Source organism: Petaurus breviceps, unplaced genomic scaffold, assembly GCF_028583685.1.
Source record: "Petaurus breviceps papuanus isolate PSGF00001 unplaced genomic scaffold, PetGlider_PUasm1.0 90845, whole genome shotgun sequence".
NCBI classification, from domain to species: domain Eukaryota; kingdom Metazoa; phylum Chordata; class Mammalia; order Diprotodontia; family Petauridae; genus Petaurus; species Petaurus breviceps.
In genome coordinates, this window is record NW_027187359.1 from 12,600,268 (window position 1) to 12,605,184 (window position 4,917).

Here is a 4,917-nt window from a genome sequence, read left to right on the forward strand (position 1 = left end):
GATGAGGCAGAGGAAGGAGATGGATTGCTGGAATGTCAAGTGCAGTGAATGTCAAGTAGTCCAGTGTGACTGGGGAACAGTGTGTAAGGGGTAATGATGGGAAATCAGTCTGGAAAGAAACTGTACAAACTAACAGGGAAGTTTATATTTTATCCTAGAAGCAATAGGAAGCCAGGGATGTTTCTTTTTTTTCTTTGTTATATTGATGTTTTAATAATAATTAAAAAAAAACACTTATCAGGTACACAAACACACCAACCCTGAAGAAAAGAGTAACTAGCAAATCCAAATCCTTCTCACCTCCTTGTCAGAGAGAGGCATGACTTGCTTGGAGAAACAGTCCTTCCTTTTCAACAAGACATTTCCATTTAGCTTGGCTTCTTGTCCTCCAGGCTCAAGAAAAAATCAGATTCCCCTTGGGTTAGGGGCTGTACTGAGAATCTCTGACAGGTGAAGAGAGCCATGTTTTCTAAAGCACCAACATTGGCTTTGTGGACTTGGTGATGGACCTTGAGTTCAGCCAGGGGAATAAAACGTTTGGTCATTCGAATAAACTGGACATCCACCATGGACCACTTGGGGTTGTCCTTCTTGCTGGATGGGTCATAATCAGGTCTATTTTTCTCAAATTGTGTGTGGTTAGGGTAGGCTTCCTTCATAATCTTCATGAAGACTGCGATGCCTGGTTCCTTACAGTTGCTGTGATAGAAGAAGGCCTCCTCTCCCAGTTTCATTGCTCTCAGGAAGTTCTGTGCCTGGTAGTTTCGAACACCATCCCAGCATGCTGTATGTTTAGGCTGTGCTTTGAGATTCTCAATGCCAAACTTCACATTAATGCCTTTCTCCAGCTGGCTTTCTGGCTCTGATTTCATCAGCCAGTAAGCACTTGGCTCATTTCCACAACCTTTAGTGACTTGATCCTTTGAGGAGTCACAGGTCTCTGCTTCTACCACTGGTTTGTCTAGGGTCTCAGTCTTGGTGGCCTTGGTACATTTGCCTGATGGTGCCTCCATTTCTGTCTCAGGTGCATACCCGGCCGCTCTCTTCCGTGGCCTCGGCATTGTCCCTCAGCACAGATCTGGAGTGATGGGAATCCTGGAACAGATAAGGCTGCTGACTCTCTAGTCCTCAGCCACTTTTACCCTGTGCAGAGCCCTCGCCACCCACGAAGGCACTGGCAGCACGCAAAGAACCAGCCAGGGATGTTTCTTGAGTGACATGATAAGATCAGCACTTTAGGAAGATTAATTTGGGAGCTTTGTGTAGGATGGTTTAGAAGGGGGTGAGGCTAAATGAATAGAGATGAAAGACTATTAGAGCAATCAGTTAAGAGACCATGAGGACCTGAACCAAGCGGTAGTTATGTAAGAGAAGAGGAGGCATATATGAGAGATTTTGTAGAGTTAGAATTGACAGCACTTGGTGATTGTTTGGATTTGGGGAGTAAACAAGAGTGAAGAGTTGAGGGCTATTCTAGGTTGTTAACTTGAGTGCCTTGGAGAACGGTGGCACCCTCCACAGATAAAGGGAAGTCAGGAGGACTGTTGTTTTTGGTGATAGGAGCATTGTTACAATTATTTTATCAAACGAGATCATGGAAGATGTTGAACAGCTTGAGCAAAGCTAGATTCCTTGGCTTTCTTTTCAGAGTTGGTGAATTGTGAATCGAGTGGACTTTTGCTTGGAAAAGAGCAAAAGCCAAAAACATTGATACAATAGCCTGGCAAGAAGAAAATGGAAGTTCTAATGTCTATTTCCTCTTTTTTTCCCTAAAGAGCTTATATACCTGGTGTATCAAAATGATGTAACACCTCCTGAAGTAATTTGGTCCATTACAGGATCTATAATTTAGACATGAGAGGAAGCTCCAGTCCAACCCCACCATTTACCAGATGCTGAAACGAAGACCTAACAAAGCATTTGCCTTCTTTATAGCATTTAGGATCCTGGGATTTAGAGCAAGAAGAGACTTTAGAGATTTTATCTAGAAAGAACTAAACCCATGAGCCAGTTAGATTAGATCACTATAACCACTATAGATAGCCGGAATCCAGCACAAAAGTGATAAACAAAGTTAGAAAAGTAGCTTATATGCTGGAAATCTAGGTTTTTCTTGTTCACCTGTCTCAGTTGTGCCCAACTCTTTTTTGACCCCATTTGGGGTTTTCTTGAAAAAGATGCTGGAAAGAGATGCCATTTTCTTCTCCAAATAATTTTACAGATGAGGAAACTAAGTCAAACTGAGTTAAGTGACTTACCCAGGGTCACACAGCTATTACGTGTTTGAGGTCAGATTTGAACTCGGGAATAGGAGTCTTCCTGACTCCAGGCCCAACACTCTATCCACTGTACCACCTCTAGCTAGAAACCTACTTATAGAAATAGAGAAATAGAAAGATAACTTAGACATTTTTCAATCTATCTAGAAATTTAGGTATTCAGTGAACAAGATGGAAATAAACCTTGAAGCTATAAAAACTGTAAATTGAAGGATGAATGTACTGATCGTCTAGACTTTTACTGCGAAAGTGTCAATTCAGCCATGCTTCAAGTATCTATGATTTCTGTTGGATGTGAGTACTGCTACTACTGATCGAGATAATGACTGCCTTGTGAATTTGTCTTTGAGAGATGACCGTAATCAATGAAATTTTGCATTTTTTTTGAAGGGTGTATTGTCATTTAGTCAGGCACAGTGTTAAGTACTGCAGATACAAAGAAAAACAAAAAAAAAAAAACAAAAAGCAAACAAAAAAACCAACAGTCTCTGCTCTCGAGGAGGCTCAAAGTCCAATGGGAGACACAACACGCAAACTACCACATAAAGTATGTACAGGATAAGTTGGAGATAATCAACAGAGAGAAAAGATTATATATCATTAAGGAGGACTGTGATTTTAGCTGGACCTTGAAGGAAGCTAAGGAAGTTGGGAGGTGGGGATTACAAGGGGAAGTTCCAGGCATCGGGGACACAAATTTTGATACATTTTTGGAAAATTTTTGGATATTTTTTATATGTTTGATATTTCACGTACTGTTTTTTTTCCCCAGTATGATAGGTGGTTAAGAAGGTAGCTAAAACTTTTTGTAGTTAGAATTTATACAGTCAGGCAATATATAGCTAAAAAGTTAGAATCTAGCTAGAAAGATAAGAATAGAAAAAGCAGATAAAAACACAGCCAAGAAACAAGGAGATTTAGCAGCCACATTAGAAAGGCCAACTGCACTCTCATACTACAGGATCCCAAAATCCACACTGAACTGACCTCTCACTTTGTCCTTAGCATCTATGTGTTGATAATTCTGGAAACTGACACAGCTCCTGGTGATCTGAAGTCCCTCCAAGCAGCGGCTGGTCAGGCCCACACTGAGGCTAAAACCTCTGGCTTTTGCTGGACTCAGCTCCCAGAGCACTGCACTGGCCACTCCTGCTGGCCTGCCGGGCTGTCCTCAGTGGGAAGTTAGCTTCTCTGTGTCATTTTGTGGGTTCTGTAGCTCCAAAGTTTGTTCAGTCACCTTTTACATAAATTGGAGGAGGTGGAAGCTGGAGCCCCTACTTCACCATCTTGACTCCACCCCCCCAGGTCTTTTATAGAAGTGAGAAATCCACAATTGTGGTGCGTTGCACATATTTTCAGGCTTTTGCAATGTATTGATTAGTCTTACTGATTTTTCTCTTCTTTTCCTCTTTGACTTTTATGTGCCAATTTGTATTTCTATGTACTTTTTGTTAACTGTTATCACAACATGAGAAAAATAATAATAGCCTAGTCCTAAACTGTGATTAGTGAAATTTTGCTATTTGAGGTGAAATCTCTTGTCAAAATCCTCTATAATGCAAACCTTTCAGAACCTGAGTATAGAGAGCCATACTTCCTTTCTACCTTGCTTTCCTAATTCCAAAAAACACAATAAATTTCTTTCTAAAACTATTTCAGATTTTGAGGTTTGTTCTTGTGAACATCACATCCTTAACTCCTTACTCTCTCAGTTTCTCTCCCTCATATCCAATCTGTTGTCAAGTACACTTGGGTACTACTTAGAGAGAAATAAATCAGAGGTGGGAGGAATGCTGACATTTGCATATGGTGACCAGGCATCCTAGTTTGGTCAGGACAGTTCCAATGTTTGTTGAATTGGCCTTGAGTATTTGCTAAAATGAATTGAGCCCAGACAGCCTTTCCCCAGGCCAGTTCAAACCTGACAAAAAAATCCTTTGAACATAAATTAGTTTTAAATTGTCATATTCATTCATTCATTAATTTAACACATATTTGCTTAATATGGACTTTGTAAGGCTTTGTGTATACTAGGTTGTTATGAAAGTAAATGTTATTTCCCAATAGACAACTGGTTAAAGTATATGAAGTTTTCAAGAGAAATGGAAATTAATGACAACCATTTGAAAATTATCCAAAATCACTAATCACCATTAGAGACAAGGAAATTGAAACAACTCTGAGGAATTGCCTCACATTCATCAAAGTAGAAGTGATCATGAGAGACAAGAAAATTCAGAGTTGGAGGGACTGTAGAAAAACAGACATCCTAATTCACTAATAAAGGAGTCATGAATTGGGGTAACCATTCTGGAAAAAAATAATGGAAATATGTAAGAAAAAAATGGCTAAATTGCTCATACCTTTTGACTGAAAGATCCCACTACTAGTTTCACACACCAGAGAATTTAATGACAGCCAAAAAACACCTAACTGAGGGGCGGCCAGGTAGCACAGCGAGTAAGAGCACCGGCTCCAGTGTTGAGAAGACCTGGAGATCGAAACCTGGGCTCAGACACTTAGCACCCACCCAGAAACACCTGGCTGTGTAACCTTGAGCAAGTTACTTAACCCCAATTGCTTAGGGGCAGCCAGGTGGGTCAGTGAGTAAGAGCACCGGCTCCAGTATCGGGATGAC

At 40.6% G+C, this 4,917-nt stretch overlaps 1 pseudogene; it reads right to left on the reverse strand.

The window, feature by feature from the left end:
• Nucleotides 1-237: 237 nt before the first annotated feature.
• LOC138149276 (thymocyte nuclear protein 1 pseudogene) lies at nucleotides 238-1,123 on the reverse strand (annotated as a pseudogene).
• Nucleotides 1,124-4,917: the final 3,794 nt, after the last annotated feature.